This window comes from Sceloporus occidentalis, unplaced genomic scaffold, assembly GCF_023333645.1.
Source record: "Sceloporus occidentalis isolate IW3139 unplaced genomic scaffold, rSceOcc1.0.p SCAF_5, whole genome shotgun sequence".
Lineage (NCBI taxonomy): Eukaryota > Metazoa > Chordata > Lepidosauria > Squamata > Phrynosomatidae > Sceloporus > Sceloporus occidentalis.
This window is the reverse complement of record NW_028316985.1, coordinates 120,989,848-121,003,483: the sequence shown is the minus strand read 5'-3', so window position 1 is coordinate 121,003,483 and position 13,636 is coordinate 120,989,848.

Sequence of the window (13,636 nt, the reverse complement as noted above, 5' to 3'; positions counted from 1 at the left end):
AAGCACTCCTGCATCTAGTGTTTGTTTTGGGGTTTTGGTTTGTTTTTATTTATTTTGTTTGGAAGGTGTTGCTTTAATATTTCAGTCCCTGTGTTTTGGGATTGTACTGATGCTGCTATTTATTTCTTTCAGTCTTCTTTTATTAGCTAAAGTCTATGATTTGGAAAAGCAAACATGCTTATATTTACATACATTTTGAGCTCTAGTATTCCCAAGGGGCTTCTAAGTGAATTCTGAAATCAATTCAACTGCCAACATCTCACCACATTTAGACATGATGTTCTTCAAGATGAAACTAAACTTCTGTATAGTTGGAGTTCTTCAGAGCACAAAAGCAGCCTGAGTCCACACAAGCACACACACACACATACACAGAGGACATTGAGAGAAAACACTAAAGCCATGGTTCAGTAGAAGGATAGTTCAGGGACTGGCAGTCAGCATTTAATTAGGACAGAGGAATATATTAATTTAAATTTAATTGCTGTAGTCTTCAGTATGAATTCCCAAATGGAAATGTCTCACCCCAATATGAAGAGAAAGCAAATCCTTCCAAATTATAGCCTGGCCTTGTACTGTGGGACAGTCAGATCTTTTGTGGCAATGCTTACAGTAAAGGTCACAAGTCTGATTTTAATATGATCTTCTGAAAAGAAGACATATGACAATTCTTGCATTAAATGATTTCACCTAATCCTTTAGTCCTAAACAGAAATACATGTTAATTTCATTGACTCACATAGCCTTCTGACCCTGGGCTCTCTAACTGCTCTACAGTTTCTGTTAATTGACTGTATTTGAATCTCTACACTCTTTACTTTATTCTTGTCATCCAAGGCTGAATCTGCATTGCAGAATTAATGACAACACCTTAACTGCCAGTGCTCAATGCCATGGAATTCTGGGATTCCCAGTTTTGTGAGATATTTAGCCTTTCCTTTCAGAGAGCCCTGGTACCACAACAAACTACAGATCCTAGGATTCCATAGGATGGAACCATGATAATTAATGCAGTGCCAAACTGCATTAATTGTGCAGTGTGGCAACAGCCCCAATGTTGAAATTTAAGCTGTAAACTTTTTCAAGGCAGGGATTCACTGAGTCAGTTTTGAATGTGTAACCTAGGGTTACACAGTCTTGGTCTGTATGCACAATCACTACATTCCCCAGTCCCCGCTTACTGGGCAGCAGCCATTGCAAGCAGCAAGAATCTGTTTCCCTGTCAATTGGGATGCAACTGACTTGATGTTCCCCCTTCGCACCCTCTCACATGAGCAATGCCATATGCAATGTCATATGAAACAGGCCCTGCTATTCCTGTTGCAATGGAGATTGCTCATGGGAGAGGAATATCAGTCATCTGCTTCCTGATTTACAGGGATGATACCAGCTATTGCCAGGAGACACTGCATAGCCAGATAACTGTGATGGTTCTGTAGCTACATAGTTGACAGAGAATTCTGGTCCTTGTTTTTTTCTCTCCTTTAAGTTAGTTTATAAAGCAGTATATACATTTATGGTGATGAGAGAGAGAGAGAGAGATATGGATAGACAGATGTTGAATTCCAGCCTCTACAAGTGAACCATAGCCTGAAAATGCATACGTTTTCAAGCGACAAGTGATAACCATTAATATTTTTAAAAGCAGCAAAATGGAATAAAATGTATAGTCATCATAAGAATGGACATGACCTTTTCAGAAGCATTTGTTGGCTAAGCAACATTTACACTAAGAGATAATCTCATTGTCTGAACTCAAATTACGAAATTCAATTAGAAGGATGGGGGTGTATGTATTGGGGACCTTTCCTTTTAGAAAGGCTGGATATTTTTTAAAGAAAACTGATGAGCTGTGCATAAATCTGACAAAGTGTATAAAATGCATAAAATGAATAATGTAAATTACTGAAAAAATGTAAATACATGAACTACATAGGTGTTTTCTGGCCTGTACTTCTAAGACCTAATTGTGATGATACATAACAGGAGGAGATGAAAGCATACAGGCTTAGTTCCTAAATCCATCATGCTGTGACCCACTTGGGGATACAGAGAATAATGCATAAGGACTCTTTTTAACTAGGCATTAGGGATCAGAGGGCCAAATTAGGCAACATACATCATTGAACAATGTCTGACTTGGACGTCTGCCACACTGCAGAAATAATGCTGTTTGACACTGCTTTCACTATCATGGCTCCATCCTATAGAATCTTAGGGTTTGTACAGTGGGCTTTTCCCTGTAAAGGGAATTCTTGTATGCTTGAGCCCCATTAAAAATAATGGGGCTCATGCCTGCAGCGTGGTGTGTACACAATGGGGCTCAGCCTTCAGCATATCACACCCATGTTTGACACGGGTGCACTGTACAGTGCGCCTGCATCATACACGGGCATATGCTGAAAGCCGTGTGGAAAGAAGGGGCAGTGAGTCCCATAAGGAAGAATGGGGTGCATGCCCACCGCTGCCTGCATGAGCTCCATTAATTTAAATGGGGCTTGAGCATAGGCAGAATTTGCTTTACGCGGGAGAGTCTGGAACAGATCCCCGTGTAAAGGAAGGGCGCACTGTAGTTTGTTTTGGCACCAGAGCTTTCTGACAGAAAAGACTAAATATCTCACAAAACCACAAATCCCAGAATTCCATAGCATTGAACTAAGGCAGTTAAACAGGTGTCATACTGCTTTAATTCTGCATTGTGGGTCAGCCTTGGTTATGTCTCAGTGTTGGACTACACAGTGGCCCTTATTTAAATTCAGGGTTTTTTTTTCCCCATCTAAAAGCATATATACTGATCCAGTAGATTTCCTGAATGTGTACATAACCTTGATTTTGATGGAATCAACTTCATTGATTTTGCCATTCGAGTCAAGACTGATTATGAATTAATTTCTATTTTCTGTGGTTGTACAGCCTTCATGTTATGACTAAGCAGTCAGACTCTGCCATCTGCTCCATGACAGTATTAGCAACATGTCAAAGCTCATGACAAACATGCTTTCCATTTTCTTCTGCTACGTGTATTTCTGCTGCTGCTCTTATAGTACTTCTGTTGCTGCAGCTACTTCTTCCATCTGTGATACTATTGTAAACAAAGCACATACGATACCTTCAGCCATCAGAGAAGAATGAACTGCACTGTACGCTTTTTGTTATTCATGGGATGGACCTTGCGACACACCATATTATGCACACCATGTTTGAAAGATATACACTTTGGTATCCAACATATACAAAAAAAATGAGAAAAAATCATATTGTTATCTCATAATAATAAAAGAGAATGTTCACCCAGGCTTATCAGCTGGATTCATAAGCTAGGGAACATTACACATTATGATGGGATCAATTCACAATAACCAGAATGATCAATTCACAATAACCAGAAGAACCACAATAATTTTTTGAGTTTGCAGCTAGATATCACTGGTCAACAGCAGGAATATCTTGATTCATTATTACTGAGGCCCTTGCGAAAAATAAAAATTAAACTTATCTTTGGTCAAATTATTTTGCTCACTGACTTTTACAGTTGTGCATGTTTTCAATTTTTATTTTTTTACAAATATTGAAAATGAGTTATAGTGGAAGAGTTTTAAGGCAGGGATATTAAGCACTAGGATATTTACTCAGAATTGCTCAAGTTGATGCTGAAGATGTCACTTATGGTTTAAATGACACAAAAGTTTATCTGGTAGTCTTATAGACATTAACAATTGTTTCATACCAATTTCCACACAAAATAGATATAAACTTTCCTGAGAAAAGTCAGATTTTTACCAAGCAGTCCCAAACCTGTATGAAATGCCAACCTAAGTGTAAATTTCTAGTTTGGTCAAAATTGATTAAAGAAATGTGCATCTGAAGCAAAACTAAACAAAATGAAAAGAAATTTAGAAAACAAAAATCCAAATTGCTGATGGATCAACTCCAAAACTTAATTAGTTATTTTTGTACCATTAATTAATATACCAAGATTGGTTACTCTATAACCAAGCATCTGGGTTTGTATAGCATAACAAACAGGCAAATTGATAAACACTTTAAATTATGATATAATATAAATTAGAAAGTATAAAAGACTATATAAATTTTTGTATTATAATCTATCATACACTGTGCCTTTTATAAAACATCTAAGGCCAGCTGCACCTATAACTGGTCAATCTGAAAAGAATTCAAAGTGAAATTTTAATTCAGCGTTCTGTAATGAAATTAAAGCTTGGAAAATTGATTTAAGCCTTGATTCCTCCCCACTCACACATATACCAACTCTCTTTGAGAGTTGCCCTTGGTCTGTGCCCATTCCTATTTGTTTCTGTCCTGTGATTAATAGAAGGAAGTCAGGAGGCAGTGATCTCCATCTAAGGAGTTAAGGCTACCATCACAGCAAATGTAACTATATCAATATACTACTATTGCTTGACATATATACCTTTTTCTAATATGTAACTACTGCAAATTGCATTATGATTGCAGATAAATGAATCACAATGGTGGGATACAGACGGGAAAAAAGGGGTGTGTTCATGACGTCATGAAGGTGTAGCCTTTAGATGACCCACACCTAAATGCCGGCATGAACGCGCCACCTTTGCACCCTATGCGGGAAGAAGCGGCATTAAAAAGAAGCCGCTAATATTACCCCTTTTAGGCTGTGATGATAACCTTTGACTATTTTCATAATTATGAGGGTCAGAGGATTATCGCATAATTCAAGTTCTACCTCATGCTGTGCCTTGTGCTGCTTATCAAGAAACATCATATTTTAAAATATTTTGTTACTTTTGAGAAATGGGGAAGAGTTGCTTTTAAATAACACCAATAGTATTAAAATTGTGGCCTATATTGTAACTAATTATTTTAAAAGGTACTCTCTAAGCCCCAAATATGCATGCTTGCCTTTGATTTCAACAAATCTGATTTCATTATTCTGTAGGAACGTGCTACTATTGCTTTCTGTTTCCAGAAAATTATCTATCAGTAATGGGATTGTGAAGGGGCAGACAGATTCCATAATGCACAGAATGATTTGTTGTCTTAAGAAAATATTTGCATGTCACAAATAAGAAAGCTATCTAAAACAGCATTAGCTGTTGAATAGAAGGATGAGCTTCATATCACAGGCAAAATGAAATTGTAAAGAAGTTACGGTATCTACAGCATTCTCATAATATTAAGCCAATAAAATACCTTTCATGATGTAGGTTCATACTTTCAGGTTTAAGTCTTTGTAAATTAAAGCCAGGTTTTTTTTAAAAAAAATAAAGCAACACCTTTATAACAACTAGAACAACAACAATAAAAGAAAATAAGGAAAATAAGATCTTGTGTCTATCGGCCAGGTTCCTGTTGGGTCAAACGATTTATTCAGTGGATTAGAATGCAAATTGTTTGACATTTTCATTGCTTGTGCAATGAGGCATCCCAGATCTCACAGTGCAAATGGAAGTCCCATTATCTCCAGTGGAAATTGCTGTGTCCCCAAACCAAACCTGAGCATCCACTATTATCACACAGTCAAACATTCTACTATGGTGCCACTCAAAAGGATCCTGGCCTACAAAATATTTTTGTACTTGTAATACACTTGAGTCCTATACATGTCAAATCACAGACAATCCCCACTGTGTTCAATATGGCTTGTTCCTGGGGACGTTGTTTGGAGTTACAAGCACAACTGCACTCCTAAATATATTTACTACAGGGTGGACAAAGCTCAGTTCCTTCCTGTGTTATTACTCCTACCAGTCCTTGCTAGCACTATCAATGATAGTGAATATTGGGAGAGATGGCCCAACACCTGGAGGGCTGCTCTTTGTCTATCCTGATTCCATTGTCATAAGCTTCCTTGAACATACTGAGATTTTGTCTGTACCTGTGTTTATGTTCACACATCCTTATGATGGGTGAGTAGACAGTGGTATTCTATAACTAGGTGAACCTCCTGTGTCATGTAGTCAAATTGGTCTTATCCTTCTGGCACGTGTAAGTACATAGTCAAAATTTTGAAGACAGGATGATTTCAAAATACAGTGGTAACCTTGCACAATGTTTGGATCTTGTTTTTATTTTCTCATCAGTTTTTCTAGCTGCACTGAACAGGTTACTATCTCTGTCTTATTCTCAATCTGTTCTGACTGTATTTAGAAAAAAAAAATCTTTAAGTTGACATCCTATGAGTTACTTCCAACTTGAGTATATCCTTCCAATCAGTTGTTGAATGATGATACAACATGTAGCTAGATCTAATGAATTCAGTGGGTCAACTCTTGTTGTTTTGTGCCTTCAAGTTGTTTCTAAATTATAGAGAGCCTAAGGCAAACCTATCATGTTTTTTTCTTGGCAAGATTTGTTCAGAGTGGGTTTGCCATTGCTTTCCTATGAGGATAAGAAAGTATGGGTTGCCAAAGGTCAACCAGTGGGTTTCCATGACCGAGTGGGGATTTGAACTCTGGCCCCCAGTGTCCTGGTCCAACATTCAAACCACTACACCATGTTGACCCTCCACTCCAGTCTCCATTCTAGTCAGTAGTAAAAGAGAATTTAGGCCATATTGGTAATTTGATTCTGATTTGGCATGTCACTTAAAACTACCTATATTCCATTCTCAAGCGTATTGTAAATGAAATCCAACGTGATTATAACTTTGTTTAAAAAATAATAACAAGGGAGTTAAAAAGAGAAAAAAAAAGAAAAGTGCAATCCAGTTGCAAGGCCCATTTTAGCTAATGCTTATTTTAGAGAAGGGATATGTATGCTTCTTGTCAGTTAAACATTAAATGCACATATACACAATGAAATGTAGTTGAAGAGACAGCAACTCTTTATATAATGTGCCTAGAAAAGGAGCTGCTGTTATGGATAGGCAACTGCGGGTACATCATATCAATTTAAAGGGCACAGCTGAAATATATGACAAGATAAAAGCTTTCTCCTTAGAGATCATGGGATGGACAACAATTTTGCTCATGTCAACATTGCAATCCCACTAGTAAGCCTTCTGGACTGTCATATTGATTGGAGCAAGGAAGTTAACTGTATACTAAAGTAGTCAGCCATGAACACAGCCTCGAAGGTTTAGAAGACCTTCAGTAGTGTCTATTTACTTCCAGAAAAACAAGATGAAATGAAAATTAGAACCAAGGGACCAGGCATGAGGTTTGGGATAGATTTTAAGGAGTTTGAGCAGGAAGAAATATAAGTGCAAACATTTTTGCCTAGGAATAAGGTTTGGATTATAACAAGAACAACAGCATCTTTCTGTAATGCCCTTCTAACATCCCTGCATTGATGTAAGTTTCTGGTTATGTGATGCTGGCTTGCTATTCAGCCCTATTTTAAACTCATTCTGTTGTTCAGTACTCCTGAACTACACTTGACATGTCTCAAGAGGGAAATATCATATGTATCTTGCAAGGTTTTGTGCATGCAGCTTTAGTGTTTTTATCTGACAGACAGGTGAAGAAAATTTAAGCTAGAAGAGAAAGAAGAGACCAGTTCCAAAATAAAATATAGGATACAGGCTCTATTTGAGGGAGTTGCAGAGCATAAAGTTACACCAGTGTAACTGTGATGTGGGCTCCCGTGCTCCTTGTATACCTGATTGAACCACCCTACAAGGATAGTGAAATAAAGATGGATGGGTGAGAAGCAGAAATGTCAAAACGACTTGAGTCAAGGCTGTGCCATCTTATATAACCTAGTGCAGTCTTGCCCAATGCCAGCATCACAATGTGGCATTTAGCTAATGGACTGGGGAGGGCAAAGCAGCTCTCATCATAAGACTCTGGCCTCCTGGATTTCCAATGCAACACTCAAGCCATAATACTATGCTGACTCCCTCAGGAAAGACTGCTAACCAAGTATTAATTAAATATTGTATCATTAAAGAAAATTGCAATTAGTAGCTGACTGGTCTTTTTAAAAAAAAACTGCCACTCTTAACATTTGACCATAGTTTATTTATTGTTTAAAGATGTCGTCAATGAACACAGTGCTTCACTGTGTATAGCAGAGCTTGGGTTTACTGGTGTGTATGAATGGAAGCTGGGCCTCTGTGTTTGATGCCATATCTTAATGTAGTGGAGCAACCACTGATATGAGACAGATATACTTGGCAATGAGATTGGGAGTACATTTGCTTCTACTCAAGTAGTCTTGTCTTACACCAGTGGTCCCCAAACTGTGCTCTTTAAGGGATTTTGGAATTCAGCTTTGGAATTCAGAATACCAGACTATTGGCCAACATGGCTGAGGCGTCTGGGAGTTGAAGTCCAAAATCTCTAAAATGGCACAATTCGAGGACCACTGTCTTACACTGTTGCAGTCCAGAGAACATTAGGGGGTAGCTGTGTTGGCCATTTAGCAAATTCAAACAAAAACCTACCAAACAGTGATACCTTTATTGGCTAACCAAAATGCACAATATACATGTTGCAAGCTTTCAAAGTTTCACTGGTCTCTTCATCAGGCAAGGGGTTACAAACCAATCAGGAGAATATTTTTTGAAGATGTTAATCAGAGGCCTGCTTTTTGTTGTTTCTGTTCTTAGTTAAGATGGTATTTTTTGGGTGGGGCATCTCTTTCAGGCTGCCCGCTCCTTCTTCTAGCCATGTAGCAATTGGTAGGTTTTCAAAGTCCAGGAAATTTAACATCCATTTGCATCTCAAGAGAGACTCTCCCCTTGGAATCCAATATGTCTCCATAAGCCTCTTTATAGGCAGAGGACAATGGATTGTAATTCAAGTTAAAATTAGGTCAGTTATATTGTACAAGTGATGTGTGCTGAATCTGTCATGTAGTTTCATTAGAAACTATAGTTGGGTTGGTAAACACAACTTTTGAAGTGCTTGAGGCTAAGCATTGTTGACTATAAATATGAAAAAGGGAGATGTTTGGAAAGGAAGACTTGAATGAAATGAAATTCTCACTCATGTTTTAAGTCTAGCTGTAGACCTAGGTTTGGAATTGCATGGGTCTCCAAATGTTGAATTGCAACTTCTAGTAGTCATAGGCAGCATGGCCAATGATGCAGAATGTGTAGCAGTTCAACAACATAGAACCATACATTGTGAAGGAACCACAAAGATCATCTAGCCCCACAACCTGCTAGTGTAGAAATCCACGGCCTTGACAGATGGCCATCTAACTTTTCTCTGTGTTGAAATTCATTTGTTAGTTTTGACCAAGTTTTCCAATTTATTACAGTCATCGTGAATCCTGATCCTGCTTTCTGAAGTATTAGCTACCTTTTCCAATTTGGTGTTATTTTCATGTTTGTTGAACATATCCTCTGTTCCTCCATTCAAATCATTTGTAAAGATGTTGAAAACCACTGACCCCATGACAAAATTGTTAGACATCCCACTTATCACTTCAGTCCAGGATGATGGGATCCATCACTGAGTCTACAGTCCACAACCTAGCTACAAATTCATCTAACATAGTGAATTCTTAAAGATTATAGACAGCATGTCTCAGATTGTATCTACAATTTCTTTTAGGGAACTTGCAACAGCTGTATGTTGAAGACAGACTCTTTAGAACTATAAGCATAAAAGTGAGTGTCTCTGTGGATCTGTCTGTCTGTCCATGGCAGCCAGAACTCACTACAGTCCGTCCTCGCCTTACGTGGGGGATCCGTTCCGGATCCCTCTGTGTAAGGCGAATTCCGCCTATGCTTGAGCCCCATTGGAAACAATGGGGCTCGTGCATGGCGGCGCGGCGGCGCGGGTGCGCGCGGGGCGCAACGCGCGCGCACGCCCATTCAATTGAATGGGACGCGCCACCCCTTCTGCCCCGCGTGCACCGCGGCTTGAGCGCATATGCTCAAGGCCACGTATGGCGCGGGCGCACTGTAGAACATTGTTTTAGAGGCCTCAAAATTTGACAGGCAGAACATTGTTTTTGGTTATTGACCCAAGTTGCAGTGCCAAGTTTCAAGTCAAAGTTCCACTTGGGGGGTATAAGAAGCAAAAATAAAAAATGAAAAACAAAATAATAATAAATAAATAGTAATAAATAATAAAAGGAGGAAGCAGCAATAAATAAATAATGATGCATGTGACAAAAGTTGACAGTATTTTTAGTTATTCCAGTGGCAATCCTCAAATTAAAAATTAAAAATGGGGAAGAGACTTCTTAGAAACAAAGCAGAGGGCTGAAATACTAATTAGAAGTTTGTTTGATACTCCTTGTTTGATACATCTGACAGAATGCTTTTGGTTGTCAGCCAAAAAATAGGGGGCATGCTATAATTCATTGGGAAATAATTTGTAAAGAGTACTAGAAAATGAGAAATAGCTTTCTGAAGCATTGCTGTAAAGATTACAGAGGGAAAAGGCAGGAATTTAGGAGAGAAATAAGGCATTGCTGCTAAGATTGGATCATGGACTGTGGTTCCATGAGGGGGGACTTCTGGCAAGGGATGCTTTGCATGTCATACCAGCTGGTAGAAATATTTTTGCAATGAGTCTGAAAATTTTGATCAAGAAGGCTTAAAAGTGAGATATGGGGGAGGGAGACAGTATTTTGCAAGGCAGATGTTCATCAAGGGGTGGAGATAATAGTCAAACTGTTATAGAGGGAACAAGGCAAATAGTGCAAGGACTCAACTGCAGAAGGCAAAAAACTTTACACAGGCAGCAAGTGGGGAGGACCCATGGTCTTAGATGTCTCTACACTAATGCACAGAGCATGGGAAATAAACAAGATGAACTTGAACTCCTAGCACAACAAAGCAAATATGATATAATAGGCATCACTGAAACCTGGTGGGATGAGTCTCATGATTGGAATGTAGAAATAATATTTTAAAGAGAAATAGGCCAAACAGGAAAGGAGGAGGAATAGCCTTATATGTCAGGATATTTACACCTGTGAAGAGATCCAGGACTTATATCATGGAACCCAGGTGGAGAGCATCTGAATAAAAATGAAAGGGGAAGGAAACAACAGGGATGTCATTGTGGGAGTCTACTACAGACCTCCAAGTCAAACTGAGGAACTGGATGATGCCCAGCTCCCTAAGTCTCGTCAAAGGAAAGAATTTCCAGACCCTTCACCGTTTTGGAGAAGAGAAACCTGGAGAAGAGAAGGTTAAGAGGTGATACGATAGCCTTGTTTAAATATTTTAGGGATGTCATATTGAGAATGGAGCAAACTTGTTTTCTGCTGCTCCTGAGAATAGGACGTGGAGCAATGTGTTTAACCAACAGGAAAAGAGATTCCACTTAAACATTAGAAGGAATGTCCTGACAGCAAGTGTTGTTTGATAATGGAACACACTCCCTCAGATATTGGTGAAGTCTCCTTCTTTGGAGGTCTTTAAACAGAGGCTGGATAGCCATCTGTCGGGGGTGCTTTGAATGTGAGTTCCTGCATGACCGGGGGTTGGATGGGATGGCCCTTCAGGACTCTTCCAACTCTATGATTCCATGATTCCCAGGTTTATAGAAGATGACAGAATTTCAGATCCCTGAAATTAAAAAAAAGCGGGGGTTGGTCAGGAAAATAGAAGCCTCTATGGATCCCTTTTGAGATGTTAGTTATAGATCTTAGCAGCAACAGTCAATTTCAGTTACTAATAAACCACTTGTCTCTTCTCAATCATTATGGATGGGGGGAAAGTGCTATAAAGGCAAACCTGGACATTCTTTAAGATCATTAGCATATACTTAAGAATCAGTTTATGGAAATAATGATTCCTTTCTCAGACCAACTGTCAGGCATTTCCCTTATCAAAATCTACTACAATAAAATCACAGGTCTTGAACGGAGAGTTTGATAAGAGTACTCCTCTGAAAGATTTGCTAAAATAGAAGAACCTTTAGGACTTTTCACCAGATTTCCCCTGAAGTCTTTGGTCTGCAGCTGCCATATTTTCAGACAATTGCCAGTAGCTGTCAGCCTTCAGCAATTCTCCAAAGGCTGCCTCCAGGTTCTCTTGCACAGACCTTCTTTGGCAGCTTTGCCTTGAGTGCTTCCAGCTTGGCTTCATAATCTTGCTATTGCCACTCTTCTTTCTGCTGACTTCTTCCTCAGACTCTTCCCCAATGAACCCCTCACTTTAACCCAACTAAACTGCCCTCAATGGTCTCTTATATCCATAGCAGTTATAGCAAGGACATAATTCCATGTTGTTTTGTTCTTGTAGAAAGCAGTGAGTAATTTTACTAATTTTCTTACCATTACAAGAAAACCTTTGAAAACCAGTTTTCAACCCCTATTTGCAATTCAGAATTTATTCTTTGCAAAATCTACATGTGGCATTTTTGCACAGAAAATAGCATCTTCCAAGAAGGAAAGAACATTTCTGTACAGACAATAATATTCATGTGCAGATATATCATTGGTCCAAAACACACTACAGAAATAATCCAGTTTGAGACCACTTAAACTGCCCTGGTTTAGTGCTAGGGAATCCTGAGAACTGTAGTTTCCTGTGGCTCTCTGACAGAGAAGACTAAATGTCTCACAAAACGACCATTCCCAGAATTTCCTAGCACTGATCCAGGACAGTTAAAGCAGTCTCAAACTGGATTATTTCTACAATATGGTTTGTACCCCTTTCTGCATAGAAATATTATTTTCAGTACATAGAATACTGTTTTTTGCACACAAAAAACCTCATGTCAGTCCAGGACTTTCCTAATCAAGGCTCCACAACAACTGAAAAACAAATTTTTCAATCATTAACAAAATATTTTCTAATATTCTTTTCATTACTACTTCACAATGGCCAATATTCCACCACATTACTCTTAAAAACCTAGGACCAATATGAAAACACTTTAACAATGTTTATTTTTTTAAATTTATATTTTTATGGAGTGCATCATACCAACAAACATCAAAACCATAGAACAAAAAAAAATACATAATATCAAACAACAACAAATTACCAAATTCCCATACCATGCAACAACTTTCCTATCCTAAAACACATATAACATATAACAAACCTTCCTATTGCCTGAATTCTTCTTATTCTTGTTCAAATACACGCTTTTTGAAAACACTTTAACAATGTTTAAATGAAGCACACATTGGATTATGACATATGAAATCCAGAAACCTAGTTTTTTCATGGTTTTTTGCAATAACAATGACAGTTTAACAGTCACACAACCAAAAGACTGTATAAACATTGTAATTTACTGCTTTCACAGTTACACTCTTCATATTTCAGTCCTTTCTTCATAACAATTTGAAGAGACCTATTAAATATAGAACTCACAAAGCGGTTTTTCCCCCCCTCGGTGGCTTTTATATTGGTACAAAAGCGAGTGTACACAGGAAGACACATTTTCCAGCTAGATCAAATGTATCATTCTGCATCAGAGTTGGGAATCATGCAATCCACCAGATGATCTTGGATTGCAAGTACCAGCTTCTCTGGTCAGTATAGCCAGTGGTGAGTGATGCTAGGAGTTCAACAATATTTGGAGAGCGTCATGAGACCCACTTCTCTTCCAGATGTGTCAGTTCAATTCTTACTGCAGAAACTTCTTAGCCATATGCTAGACTGAAGAGACCCCTTTTCATTTTTGTGCAGGACAAAATAGACTTACATATTTTTTTGAAAATGAAAAACAGCCATAGGAAGTTGCACTTTTGAGTGGAAGGATGTGGG